The 15,914-nt window shown below is 33.7% G+C and overlaps 1 protein-coding gene across 4 annotated transcripts in view; it reads right to left on the bottom strand.

Annotated features, from left to right (window-relative positions):
- The window catches only part of COL17A1 (collagen type XVII alpha 1 chain), an 82,643-nt gene extending 67,771 nt beyond the window's left edge, over positions 1–14,872 (bottom strand). For all 4 annotated transcript variants that reach the window (XM_053692428.1, XM_053692431.1, XM_053692430.1 and 1 more), the window contains exon 1: positions 14,715–14,872. The gene's annotated coding sequence lies outside the window, so the exon portion shown is untranslated. The remainder of the gene's footprint in view (positions 1–14,714) is intronic.
- Positions 14,873–15,914: the final 1,042 nt, after the last annotated feature.

The raw sequence follows: 15,914 nt of genomic DNA, 5'->3' as shown, positions 1-15,914 counted from the left end.
CTTAATAAATATTTACTGATTATTAACATGGACTACATTTACACTTGCTAAACTCTGACATATGGATTAAAATAACAATGAAGTGAAAGAATCTTCATAGGATATATGACTACTTAAAGGGACATGAAACCCAAAATGTTTTTTTTTCCATGATTCATATAGAGATTACTTCTATTATTTAATTTGCTTCCTTTTCCTGTTATCCTTTGCTGAAAGGTTTATCTAGGCAAGTTCCGGAGCAGCAGAGAACCTAGATTCTAGCTGTTGATTGGGGGCTGTATATATATAATGATTGTGATTGGCTCACCCATGGGTTTAGTTAGAAACCATTAGTGCATTGCTGCTCCTTCAACAAATGATACCAAGAGAATGAAACAAATTAGATAATAGAAGTAAATTAGAAAGTTGTTTAAAATTGTATCCTCTATCTGAATCATGAAAGAAAACATTTGGGTTTCATGTCTCTTTAAAAGTGAATGAAAATCCAAATTGATTCAGATAGAGCAAGCAATTTTAAACAAAACAACTTTCTACTTATTACTTTTCTTTGTTCTCTTGGTACCGTTTGTTGAAAAACAGGAATGTAAGCTCAGGAGCGTGCACGTGTCCGGAGCACTATATGGCAGCAGTTTTGTTAGAATGTTATCCATTACAAAGAGCATTAGATGACTGCACTATTTCCTGTCGTGTGGTGCTCCAGAGAGCTACCTGGGTACAAAGAATACCATGGGGGAAAAAAAAATCTAATTTGATAATAGAAGTGCATTGGAAACTGTTTTAAAATTCTATATTCTGTCTGAATCACCAAAGAACATTTTTGTGATGCATACTCCTTTAAAACATTTAAAATTCACTGACAGTTTGCATCCAAGACTTTTAATAAGATGTCCTTCTATATGTAATGCCATTTTTATAACAGTGAGAATGCAAAACACCCAACATTCTTACTGAGAGGGCTGGAAATGGGAGGAAGGTGGAGAAGCCAAGGCAGGTGGAGTCATAGTAGTTTAGGGGAGTGGCTGGATTGCACAAGGTACTTTGGGGGTGTGACTTGGGTGACCTGATGATAGAGTAGGTTGTGGGTGTGGCCAGACAGCTAGGGTTATTATAAGCAGAATCTAGATGTCTCTTGTTTCACTTTGTAAAACTGAATAATGAATATGGTAGCGAAACTGTGACAATCCTATCAAATACAGGACAGTTATGATTCTGAACACGTGTGTAGTACAGGTTAGCGAAACAAGTCCTATCATGTGTTAAAGACAAAGACAAAGGTTTAAGTCATCCGATAATATTGATCCATTTTTATATCATATATTCAACAGGATAGGCTCTATAGTTTTATTGGTTTCATAGTGTTTTTATCAATTGTTTTTTATAGAAGTATGTACATAAATTAAAGGGATACTAAACCCAACATTTTTCTTTCATGATTCAGGTAGAGAATACAATTTTAAACAACATTCCAATTTACTTCTATTATCAAATTTGCTTCATTGCTTAGATATCCTTTGTTGAAAAAATAGAAATGCACATGTGTGAGCCAATCAAATGAGGCATCTATGTGCAGCCACCAATCAACAGCTACTGAGCCTATCTAGATATGCTTTTAAGCAAAGAATATCAAGAGAATGAAGCAAAATAGATAATAGAAGTAAATCAGAAAGTGGTTTAAAATCACATTCTCTATCGAATCATAAAAGAAAAACATTTGGTTTAGTATCCCTTTAATTTCACATGTAAATCATTAATTTAAATCTGTACTTGGGCCCTGATTTATTAACACCGGACCAAAAGGCAAATGTTAAGAGGGAGCTAACAGAGAGGAAGATACTCCGGAGCTGTTCTTGTACATTAAAATAATAAAATGGAATTGGACTGTCAAAAATTGCAGCCACCAATCAGCAGCTAGCTCCCAGTAGTGCATTGTTGCTCCTGGGCTTGTCTAGGTAAGCTTTCCAAAAAAGGATACCACGAGAATGAATCATATTACATAATAGAATAAAACTGGAAAGATGTTTAAAATGGCATACTCTATCCGAAACACTAAAGTTGAATTCTTACTTTACTGTTCCTATAATAAACACAAAATGCACATTGCTAATGTACAACATATATATTTCTTTATCTGATATACAGTCCATGTTTCCTTACATACACACACATGTGTATTGTCTACAAATATACATTGGAATTTGGTGCTTTTGTCTGTTGAAAAAATTGTGTGTATTACAATTACTAAAAAGAAGAATGGATTTAGCTAAAAAAAAAAATTCTGATAAAACTACTTTATAGAAATAGTGACCTTGAGTGGAAAATCCCTATAATACAAGCAGTAAACCCACACACACATATATGTATATAAATAGATGGATAGATAGATAGATGGATGGACACGACAGACAGATATCTCAGGGCTCAAAATGTTAAGATCTAAGCTATTAGCCAGGCCAAAATTTTCACTCGCCACTTCTGATTTCCCCCACTACAAGCCCAGCCCACACCACACCCACTACCAGCCCACACCACACCCACTACCAGCCACACCACACCTACTACCCCAACCCCCTTTGCATATGTTTAGCCATTGTGAAACACCTTATTGTGCAGTAATTGTTATATTTTTTATTTTAAACCATAACAAATGAAGTCATTTTAATAGAACTAATAAAAAATATATATACATTTAATGACCATTTGGCACAGTGTATAGACAGCATTTATCTCCCTCTCACATGATGCAAAGTTGTGCTAATCATGGCATGTTCAATCTAAGGCAGCAGGGACATGAAACAACATAGTTGTGTCCAATTTGCCTTTTTTAATTTTGCATGGATAGTAACTGGGTAACTAACTAAGGGTGGCCTTTATGTTGATAAAGGGGACAGTCATTTGAAATATCTGATTGTGTCTATGGAACCTGCTACCTTTACTGATCTTGTCAATACTGCAGTATTAGCTATAGAAAGGAAGTGGAAGTGGGGGTAGAAGAAAGAAACCAGCCCATATATATTTTAACTATTTGTGGAGGTCTTTACCTTCTAGTAGGTACTTGAATAGTAAATTTAGTAAGTAAGCAAACATTCTTTTGGAAGGCAATTGTTAACCTTAAACAGATGCATAAATAAATAAAGTTGGAAGTTTTTGAATGGAAAAATAAACCAGAAAGCTTAACCAATAAAAAAAGTGTTCCTTTGTGGCTCAGTAGATGGCGCTTGTGCTCTCAAAAAAGGTTAGAACACTTCAGTAACTGCTTTACTGTATAACAGACAATGCAACATTTAAACAGATGACATCATTGCTCTAAAACGAGGATTAATAGGGCAGACAATAAAGGAATATACATCTTTTTATAACTATAGTTACCTCATTTGTTGTCTATTTTTCAACTCGCTATTACATTGACTAATTTACATCTTTAAATCCTAGTTCTTTTCATTCCTGCCTCATCCACTAATTATTCACAGAAATATCTCTAAGCGTTTTGAGCACAGCCAAATATTTTTAGCAAGTTTGAGCAGTGCAGCTACTTGTGGGTTCGCCATGTTTTCTTCTGTTTCTTCTAAATGTGCAGAGCTAAAGCTTTGCATGACTTGTGTAAGCTGTCTACATCAAGAACGATCAATGGATCAATGATCTCACACATATTGCGTGATTCCTATATTCCTTTGGGTTCAGCAATATTTTCCATTGACAAACATATGTTCTCAAGAACTCTTTGTTGTAGAATATCAGAGCATTGATTTTTTCCTTATATGTCGTCCATTTTATGTTTTGTTCAATCATCTTGACATTGAACAGAATGAGTAGCCAGATAAGATATAACTTATAAGGTATTTTTTTTTATATGTACGGACCTAGGACCACAATGCAACTCCTTCGGTGCTTTCACCTAACCAGTATTTTATATTACTCTTTTCATTTGCAACACAGAGGGGCATATTTATCAAACTCCGTATGGAGCTTGATGCCCCGTGTTTCTAAAGACTGCTGCTCCATAACCTCCACCTGCTCTGAGGCCGCGGACAGAAATTGCCAGAAATCAAACTGATCTAATACGATCGGGTTGATTGACACCCCCTGCTAGCGGCCGATTGGCTGTGAATCTGCAGGGGACGGCATTGCACCAGGAGTTCACAAGAGAGCGTATGCTGTCGGCATTTATCGATGTGCAGCGGACATGAGCCGCTATATCGGATCATGTCCGCTCGCACAATCATAAATATGCCCCAGAGAATGTTCATCTAATGTATTTAACCAAATCACTGGCTATGGCATAGGGAAAAAATATCCAATTTATATCCAAAATGCAGGATGATTAACCCCAATTTAAACATAAATAGTCTAAAAATGTCCTAAAATAAGCCAGTTTTGGAATAAGGTGAAATATTTATAGCAAGGACCATAGAAAGGAAATGTACAGTTGCATTAGCAAATCTTGTGTTGTCTGAAACTGATTTATGGCCAAATGCACTTACAAATATTATATTATTGGCAACAACAAAAAAATGGATTTTTAAAAACATCCATCAATTAATAATCATTCATTAAAAAGCAAATAACAGCTGAACAGTTTCATATAATGTTTGATAAAACAAAGAGAATTAAGTCCTTTATGAAATAATGGTCTTATTATTTAGATATTATTGACATTGGTTAAGAACAAAATGTTATTGTTAAAGGGACACTGAACCCAAATTTTTTCTTTCTTGATTCAGATAGAGCATGCAATTTTAAGCAGCTTTCTAATATACTCCTAATATCAAATTCTCTTCATTCTCTTGGTATCTTTATTTGAAATGCAAGAATGTTCGTTTAGATGCGGCCCATTTTTGGTGAACAACCTGGGTTGCTCTTGCTGATTGGTGGATAAATTCACCCACCAATAAACTAGTGCTGTCCAGGGTACTGAACCAAAAAAATTGCTTAGATGCCTTCTTTTTCAAATATAGATAGCAAGAGAACGAAGAAAAAATTATAATAGGAGTAAATTAAAAAGTTGCTTAAAATTGCATACTCTATCTGAATCACAAAATAAAAAATTTGGGTTCAGTGTCCCTTTAATAAAAAAATAAGTTATTAGTTGTGTTTAAATCATCATTATTCCTAAAAAGATATTTTGTCATAGATAATTATTGTTTTTCTGTATTCTCTGATGTATTTGTGTTCCTGTTTGTTGTTTTGTAATTTTCTTAAAGGAACATGGAACCCTCATTTTTTCTTTCATAATTTAGATAAAACACACAATTGTAAACCACTATCTAATTTACTTCTATTATCAAATTTGCTTTGTTCTCTTGGTATTCTTTGTTTAAAAGAATACCTAGATAGGCTCACAAGCAGAAGTGCACTACTGGAAGTTAGCTGCTGATTGGTGGCTGTACATATATACCCCTTTAACTGGCTCACCTGATGTGTTCAGCTAGCTCCCAATAATGCATAGCTGCTTCTTCAACAAAGGACAATACGAGACTGAAGCATAGTGCGCCAGACACATGCACGCTCCAGAACTTACATCCCTGCTTTTCAACAAAGGATACCAAAAGAACATAGAAAATTTCATATTAGAAGTAAATAAGAACGTTGTTTAAAATTAGGTTTTCTATCTGACTCATGAAATAAAAATATTTTCGGTTTCCTGCCCCTTTAATATTTTCTTAATATTTCATTATTTGTGTGAGAAATTTTGTATTTGTATTAAAAGTGAAACTGCAAAAAAATAAATCTGCAGTATTTTCTTTGTGCAGATCTATTTATGTCTCTTGTTGTGCAGATATATACAGACTGTAGTATGCATTTGTGTTTCGGTTAAAGGGACACTAAACCCAATTTTTTTCTTTCATGATTCAGATAGAGCATGCAATTTTAAGCAACTTTCTAATTTACTCATATTATTAATTTCTCCTAGTTCTCTTGGTATCTTTATTTGAAAAAGCAGGAATGTAAGCTTACGAGAATCACTAAAGAAAGAATTTGGGTTCAGTATCCCTTTAATACATTTTCAAATATTTGCAGCCCTCTGAACAAAATTAAATTCCATTGTGACTTTTTGTTTCAAATTGTTGGAAACTACTATTTCTATTTTGATTCATAGAAGTTTTAGTATAGCTTTTGACAACTATTTATATTTCTTAAAGGGACATTTTTCATTGGTCCATATAAAAGGATATTTAAAAAAAAGATATACTTTTTAAATGCAATATTTTCTAGACCTGCAAATGCTAGACCCTTTCTACTACACCTTGTGGGTATTGTCCTTATCAGCCAATAACCATTAGCAGGAAGTACTCAACTGGTATTGCTGTATTAATTTCAATATTAATGTAAGCATCTTTAACTTAAAGGGACAGTCAAGTCCAAAAAAACTTTCATGATTCAAATAGGGCATGTAATTTGAAACAACTTTCCAATTTACTTTTATCACCAATTTTGCATTCTTCTCTTGGTATTCTTAGTTGAAAGCTAAACCTGGAGGTTTATATGCTAATTTCTTAGACCTTGAAGGCCGTCTCTAAACTCAATATATTTTGACAGTATTTTAACACTAGAGGGCGTTAGTTCATGTGTTTCATATAGATAACATTGAGCTCATGCAGGTGAATTTACAGAGGAGTGAGCACTGATTGGCTTAAAATGCAAGTCTGTCAAAAGAACTGAAATAAGGGGGCAGTCTGCAGAGGCTTAGATACAAGGTAATCACAGAGGTACAACGTATTATTATAACTGTGTTGGTTATGCAAAACTGGGCAATGGGTAATAAAGGGATTATCTATCTTTTTAAACAACAAATATTCTGGTGTTGATTGTCCCTTTAAAGGGACACTGAACCTAAAAAAAATTCTATCATGATTCAGATAGAGCATGCAATGTTAGGCAACTTTCTAATTTACTCCTATTATCAATTTTCTTCATTCTCTTAGTATCTTTATTTGAAAAGCAAGAATGTAAGTTTAGAAGCTGGCCCATTTTTGGTTCACAACCTGGGTTGGGCTTGCTGATTGGCGACTAAATGCACCCATCAATAAACAAGTGCTGCCCAGGGTCTGAACCAAAACATTGGCTGGTTCCTTAGCTTAGATGCCTTCTTTTTCAAATAAAGATAGCAAGAGAATGAAGAAAAATTGATAATAGGAGTAAATGATAAAGTTGCTTAAAATTGCGTGCTCTATCTGAATCATGAAAAAAATTGGGTTAAGTAACCATTTAACATTTTTTCCCCCCTGATAACAGTATTTACTTTACATTTAAATGCCACTTTCCTATATGAATGAGTGAAATGTCCCTTTAATAAAAATATATAATCAACATGCACAGATGTTATTATATATTCGTTCCCCTTACACTATAGCTACTTAGCCCTTATTTATTTTGTAATGCTATTCTACACTTACTAACACTTCCAATAACTTTGCACTAAAAAAAAAAAAGATTTGGAGAGTTACCTGACGTTTGACTGAATCAGCTCTTTAGATAACACACAGGTAAAACATTTTTTGCCCTTTGGAGAGTTCCTTGAATACTTAATACATTTAGGGGCTGACTGTACACATTCCTTCTCTAAGGCTAGAAAGCTCTGGTGATAAATGGGCAGATATACAGCTTTAACATTTTTAGACAGGGAATATGTACTGTACTTAGTAAAAGTAACAAAGAAAATTATTAATATAATAAGGGAAGAATACATAGCATGGTTCAATTTAAACATGCAAAATAAAGGAACAAATAAAAGCAATCAGATAGATAGATGGATAGATGATATATATATATATACTAGATAGATAAAAAGACAGACAGATGATAGATAGATAGATAGATAGATAGATAGATAGATAGATAGATAGATAGATACTAGATACATAGACAAATAGATAGATAGATAAATGATAGATACTAGATAGATAGATGATAGATAGATAGATAGATTATAGATAGATATATGATAGGTAGATGATAGATAGATAGATAATAGAAAGATATATAGATGATAGATATATGATAAATAGATATCATGTAAAAGTGGAAAAAAACAAACAGATTCTAGACATTTACAGGCCCATTTATCAAGCTCCGTATGGAGCTTGAAGGGCCGTGTTTCTGGCGAGTCTTCAGACTCGCCAGAAACACAAGTTATGAAGCAGCGGTCTAAAGACCGCTGCTTCATAACCCTGTCCGCCTGCTCTGAGCAGGCGGACAGGAACCGCCGGAAATCAACCCGATCGAATACGATCGGGTTGATTGACAGCTCCCTGCTGGCGGCCGATTGGCCGCGAGTCAGCAGGGGGCGGCGTTGCACCAGCAGCTCTTGTGAGCTGCTGGTGCAATGTTAAATGTGGAGAGCGTATTGCTCTCCGCATTTAGCGAGGTCTTGCGGACCTGATCCGCAGTGTCGGATCAGGTCCGCAAGCCCTTTGATAAATGGGCCCCATAGACATATTTCCTTTTTTCCCAAATACCATATGTTGCTTATGAAACACTTAGAAAACGCCACAAAATGGATCTACGCAAATTACATTTCTGAGGCATGTTCACAATAGATGAACTATGTATGTAATCAAAAGCATAAAAATAAAAAAAATGGGGAGTAATGATTGAATATGCTATAAAAGTTTGTTTATAACATAAAGAGACTTTTTTTTTTTTAAAGTTAACACAAACAATCACTATTTTTCATGGGTGAATATGTTATTTTGTTATGAGATAAAAAACAACATTCTAAAAAAAAATGCTCATTAAAGGGACAGTCAACACCAGATTATTTGTTGTTTAAAAAGATAGATAATCCCTTTATTACCCATTCCCTAGTTTTGCATAACCAACACAATTATTTAAAAAAACTTTTTATCTCTGTGATTACATTGTATCTAAGCCTCTGCAAACTGCCCCTTATTTCAGTTCTTTTGACAGACTTGCATTTTAGCCAATCAGTGCTGTCTCCTAGGTAACTTCACGTGTGTGAACTCAATGTTATCTATATGACACACATGAACTAATGCCCTCTAATAGTGAAAAACTGTCAAAATGCATTCAGATTAGAGGCGGCCTTTAAGGTCTAAGAAATTAGCATATGAGCTTCCTAGGTTTAGCTTTCAACTAAGAATACCACGAGAACAAAGCAAAATTGGTGATAAAACTAAATTGGAAAGTTGTTTAAAATGTCATGCCCTATTTGAATCATGAAAGTTTATTTTGGACTTGACTGTTCCTTTAAGAAAAATGAATTATACTGTAAAATCAAAGTTAAACAGGGAAGTTTAAATGACTTTCCAATTTACTTTTCTTATCAAATTTGCTTTTTTTTCCTGGAATATTTTGTTGAAAAGTAAAACTAGGTAGTAGTAGTAATCCCCTACTGGGAGCTAGCTGAACACATCATGTGAGCCATGCTTTTTCTGAATCATGGAAATTGAATATTGGCATTGCTGTCCTTTTAAAGTCTCTGTTTATATGTTATTTATAAATAATACATTTAGATAAAATACTAGCTGATATATAATAATATAGCATACCAGTAGCACATATTATCACTGTCTAAATAAAGAATCCTAGCATTATGTATGCAGTTTACTGAAATTAATTTTTTTTGGTTTTATTGAAATTCTGCCTACCATGACACAACTACTAAATACTGTAATGTTTGTTGCCCTAGGGCATTGTGGCCGGAATGGATACATTTCTATTACAAGAAAAAGATAATGAAGGCGTTGAGAGATTATGTATCATAAATGAAGACTACATCACAAACCTCATATTACAACTATAAAATGAAACACAAAACATAGTACTTGTCTCAAATAAAGACCTACCAACATAAAAGGGTTACACTGTACTTTTAGCACTTGCACTGAACTAACAAGAAAAGTATTTAAAACTAAAAGGATGTGGAGGAATGAATGCTGTACTGTGGGCTAGCTGGAGATTGGTGGCTACACGCATATGCTTATTGCCATTGGCTCAATAGATGTGTTCAGCTAGCTTCTAGTAGTGCATTGCTGCATTGGAGCTGACTTTAACTATGTTTGCATTGGTTAAACACCTAATTATATGCAAGTAATACTGTATTAAAGAGATACTAAACCCAATTTTATTTTTAATTATTCAGATAGAGCATACACTTTTAAGTAACTTTCTAATTTACTTCTATTATCAAATTTTCTTTGTTCTTTTGCTATCTTTATTTTAAAATCAGGAATGAAAACTTAGGAGCCAGCCCATTTTCAGTTCAGAACCTCAGTTACGCTTGCTTATTAGTTAGCCAAATGTAGCCACCAATAAGCAAGCACTATCCAGGGTGCTGAACTTAAAATGGGCCAGTTCCTATGCTTTACATTCCTGATTTTTAAATAAAGATGGCAAGAGAACGAGGAAAAATTGATAATAGGAGTAAATACAGTTTATGTCAGGGATAGACAAATCCTAGTTAGTTGGTGTTACATATCTATACAAATACCCTTCTCTAGCTTGTAAAAAAATGTATGACTGGATCTACTATATTTCTGCTAGGGCTTATGTTTAATATATGTCTGTCAGCCCTTTGTTATGCTTATGCAAATGAAACATTCTGCCCTGCCCCAGAAGGGAGGAGTGGAATAACGTGGGAAGACTTTGAGGGCAAGTAGATACCCTCCAATGTGCCAGCTAATGCCACACCTAGCATATAACAACAACAAGATATCACCAGGAGCTAGCTCATTTTGTAATACTGAATATTGAACATTATTCTACCTATGGTTGTCCCCTTGCCAATAATCCCATGACATGGCCAGTGTAAATAATAAAGAATACATAAAGAAAATATATGCCATAGTATAGTGAGACTTATTCTAAGTATTAAAGTTAAACTAAAATAAAATAGTAGATTAAAATCAGCCCAACCTCAAATTTTGAGCTTTGCTGTATAATTGTTTATGTAATTGAATGCTAATTAGCATGGTTGATCATTTTCCTTCACAACAGTGTAAAATAACCATTGCTATGCTATTGTTTATTGCTGAAAAGAGTAGAGGGAAACCTAATCTAAATAAATTCATATCCCTTTAATACTATCTTATAATTAGATTAATTTAAATTATCAGTATATTGCTGTTCTATTATGTGCAAACAACCAATTGCTGATATTGCCATAAAATCTTATGTACAGTCATAAAATCTACCACTTGTTATTGATAATTGTGTGAAGAAGGTTTAAACATGATCTATTTTTTCAGTAGCGTTGGTGCTTGGTGAAGCTTTCCATTACCTAAGCCTTCCTTTGTATTCTTGCCTACTTCAGGATAAAGTAATTTGATCTGCATAACAATGAATTTACACCTTGTCCTGGAGCAATAAAAATATAGTTTACGGATGTGTTTAGCGAAAGATTTTATTCTGATGATTCACTCAAATTCTAAAGACAAAATTTACTATTTTAATTAATATTTCTATCCAGAGGCTAATTTTTTGTAAAATTTTAGTGAAGTTTCAGCAAGTCAAATCTCTTCAATTTCTATCTTATTTTTTTGGGGCTTACTCAGCTAAGATTAACCAAAATATAAGTATATTAGCTGTAAAGGATAATATATGAAGTGTTGGCTCACTTAAGTGTTCTTAATTAGGGCAAAGCAGATGACTTTAGAAGTGAAACGGTGGCTGTATCCTTGACTTTACATGTAAAGCCTGGAGAAATTCCTTATATACAAAGGACTATACGTGCCACTTATAATATCTTACTATCTATCTATCTATCTATCTATCTATCTATCTATCTATCTATCTATCTATCTATCGTGCTCCTAGATTAGTCATATGGGTGACCAATAGAGGACCAATAGAGGACCAGTTTGGTGTCAATGTCAACAAACGTATTGCCAGGTTAGAGTGGCATATAGTAACAGTTAAAGAGAGGGGAAAAACATTCTATTGTAATATTTGAGGAATTAATGAGCTACTTAATAAACACAGGAGGACTCTATTGTAGTACTCTGGCCTAAGTTTGTGCAGTAATTAAAGGGACATGAAACCCACATTTTTTTCTTTCATTTTTCAGATAGAGAATAAAATTTTAAAAAAAAACTTTCCAATTTGCTTTTATTATCAAATTTGCTTTCTTCTCATGTTATTTTTTGTTGAAGAGATATCTGGATAGATAGAGTGCACATTTCTGGAGATCTACATAACAGGAACTTTTGCTGCCATCTAGTGCTCTTGATAATGTATAACATTGTTGCAAAACTTGTGCAATATAGTGCTGCAGACACGTGCACACTCCTTAACCTACCTTCCTGCTTTTTAACAAAGGATGACAAGAAAACGATAATAAAAGTACATTGGAAAATTGTTTAAAATTGTATATTCTTTCTGAATCATGAAAGAAATTTTTTGTGTTTTATGTCCCTTTAAATATATAGTACAAATGGATCCATAGAGCAACAATTTAGCTGAACTGATATTTTTTATTTCAGCTAAGAATAGTAATGCATACAGAGTTGTGTATATCAATTGGTAATGTTATGCCATAGAATATTATCCTTTTGCTTATATTGCTGACTATCCTGAATTCTTCCTGTTTTGCGGTGTTGTTTTAGATTTCTTATAAAAATTATTGCAAAATGTAGAAGATGCCACCAGTGAAATGACTCAGATTATTAACCAAAGAGTCTCAGGTTTTAGTCCAAATAGTGTTAGCTCAGCCTTTCATTCTTCTGTGGCTAATCATTTTAGTAGCATTGAGATGCGTAACAACTATTATTAAAGGAACTTGCAAAGAAAAATGAAACTTTTATGGTTCATGCAATTTTAAGAGACTTTTCAATTTATTCCTATTATATTTGCTTTGTTGTCTTGGTATCATTTGTTGGAAAAGCATACCTAGGTAGGCTCGGGAGCAGTAATGCAGTACTGGGACCTAGCTCGTGACTGCTGAATACATACATGCATGGACTCCCCTAATATAAAGAAAGGGATTTTGAAGCCTAATTGTATATGTTATGAATTTTTATTAAGAAACACTTATTGCTGTTGGCCACTGACCGACCCCTACTTGAGTAAGAAAGAGTTAAGCTCAGATTGGCATAGTACATGCATATGCCTCTAGTCATTGGCTCACCAAAAGTGCTCAGTTAGGTTTTAATAGTGTATTGTTTCTTTGAAACTGACTTTAACCTTTTGTCTAATCCTTTTGCACATTAGGCCATTTTGTTTTTCCGCCTTTATGTCAGTTTAATTAGCAGCTGATTATCAGTTAAATCCAAGTCCTGTGTACTAAGTGTTTTGAGTTTTCTCCAGGAGAAGAGAGCTACAAAAACACATCCCTATGAACAGAAAAAGAGAAATTGTTTTGTTTCTATTATCTAGACTTAAAATGTTCTCTGTAATGCCCAATCAGAAAAGTAAAAATTATTGACACAGTTATTGTAGATCTCTATGGAAATCATTGACAATCTGAGATAATTTCTGCAAAATGATAAATCAGTTTGGCAATTATATTCCCAACAACAATGTAATAAATGCAGCGTTCTTACATCTCAATTGGTTTTCAGCACATTTAATCAATATAATATGTGATGATCTGACCAAATATAAGTGCAAGCAAAACCTTAATAACAAATATATATATCCAACGACAAATTCTTCCAAAATGTACTCTGTAGAAGTTATTTTAGAAACCAGATCCTGTAATATTTTGCACTTCAGTGATGAGTATATTTTGCTGGCAAAGACTATCTGTTCTTCACAGTGCACAACTGTTTCCAAATCTTCCTTTTACAAGAGACTGGAAAAAAACAGAACTAACAATTCTGTAACTATAATAAAAACACCATAAAATACCAAAATAAAAAGCCTGAAAATAAATAGTTTAGGGTAACAAAAATAGTCATGGCATCCTAACAAAACTGGTGCATGGCTATTTGCTGATATTAGGTAAAAAAGGCTAAAGGACAATAATACATCACCCTCAGAGAGAGAGTATGTACTAAAGGTTATAGGTAGCCCTGCAGCCTTGCAGACAGATGTTCCCTATGAAATGCTCAAAGATTCCTTTGTATGGGAGATACTCTCATGACAAATAGTGCAGTGCTACAAATGCAGCATAATTCACTACTTTAGAATACTTATTTTATATTTATGTTTCGCTCTCCATAAATATGCCATAGCTTTGATATCATGTTTCAAATGAAAACAAGTTGCACACAGAGCTAAAGTCCCATACACACTCATAGATAAACACAAATTCCCAATTAGTTTTGGCAACCATACTGTTAACTCTCTCTATGCACACAGAACTTTTATCCGAAAACAAAACATCTGTAAGGTCGATAGTCCAGGACCAATGAGTCACTGGGTTTGATAAGAGCAGCAAATAAGACTTTCCATGCATCAAAGAGGAAAATCACCTAAGTACAAGCAACTTCATTTATTACTGCCCACTAGAAAAGGTGACTGATAATAAAAATAAAAACCTATTCTTCCAATGCATCAGCATATTATATAATCAAGAGTATTCTTTTCTATCTATACCAACACTAACAATACAAAATGATACTATACAATATATACATGGTATTGAAGTTAATGTGGTATAACATCATCAATTAAATAATGTTCCTCTGTATTCTCATAAAATCTGTGAATATATTTTAGGTGCTCATTTGTCAAAGAAATTTACAAATACTAAACAGCATAAAAAGATAAAGCCACTATAATTCTTATAGATGTAGCCACATCTTAAATGTACATACCGTTTATATTTCAGTGGAAGAAGAAACTCTTGGAACAGCTTTGGCCAAATTATTTGTTTCCCCCCAAAAACTTTTCCTTTTTATATTTGCTTGCCCTCCTACTCCTCCAAGGTGTGTTGAGGCTGACTGATTCTTCAAGAATGTTCACTTTTTCTTTTATTCAATCTCAGTATCCCAGTCTCCCTGCCGTCCCTTCATTTCCAGACAAGTCCTGACAAAGGTGTGGCATGGTTTTAAGACTAGCCCCACCCATCCACTCAACCCTGTAAAAACTCTGCCTTCAGGTAGCAAACTCTGATCTAGCGTTGCACCTGCCTATATAGATTGAATTTACTAGCTAGGTGAGAATACAGTGATACTATCAAGCATTAAATTGGATTTAAATTGTATATCCTTAAAATATGTACTGGTTTATCTGTAACATTCTTTTTAATTTTTATATTAGTCCAGTGTCATTCATACCATGTATAACATGTGTATAGTTGTCAAAATCTACATTATACTGTATGTTTCTTTTTTGATGGTGGAAGGAAAACCTGCACATTTTAAAAAGAAATATATAAAAAATACTTAAAGGGAGACTGAACCCAAATTTTTTCTTTCATGATTCAGATAGAGCATGCAATTTTAAGCCACTTTCTAATTTATTCCTATTATCAATTTATCTTCGTTCTCTTGCTATCTTTATTTTAAAAAGAAGACATCTAAGCTTTTTTTTTTATTCAGAACTCTGGACAGCACTTTTTTATTGGTGGATGAGTTTATCCACCAATCAGCAAGAACAACCCAGGTTGATCACCAAAAATGGGCCGGCATCTAAACTTACTTTCTTGCATTTCAAATAGAGATACCAATAGAATGAAGAAAATTTGATAATATTAGTAAATTAGAAAGTTGCTTAAAATGTCATGCTCTATCTGAATCACAAAAGAAAAAATTTGGGTACAGTGTCCCTTTAAAAAACAAATACAAAAATATACAGAAAAATTGTGTCGGAAGTTAGTTGCTATGACATTGTTTTGTCATGAAAAAATATGTATATTGGGAAGAGCCTTTGATATGGGCTGGGTTTAATGATTACAGCAGAGTGATGGTAGATATGTTCTGAGAACTCTCCCATAGAACATGTTCTAACAAACCTCATCTTCAGCATCACAGACATAGCTTAATTCATATCAAGGAGTAATTCTTTGTGGTGAT

Source organism: Bombina bombina, chromosome 9 (genome assembly GCF_027579735.1).
Source record: "Bombina bombina isolate aBomBom1 chromosome 9, aBomBom1.pri, whole genome shotgun sequence".
Lineage (NCBI taxonomy): Eukaryota > Metazoa > Chordata > Amphibia > Anura > Bombinatoridae > Bombina > Bombina bombina.
The sequence above is the reverse complement of the archived record's forward strand: the minus strand, read 5'-3'. Positions and strand labels throughout refer to the sequence as shown.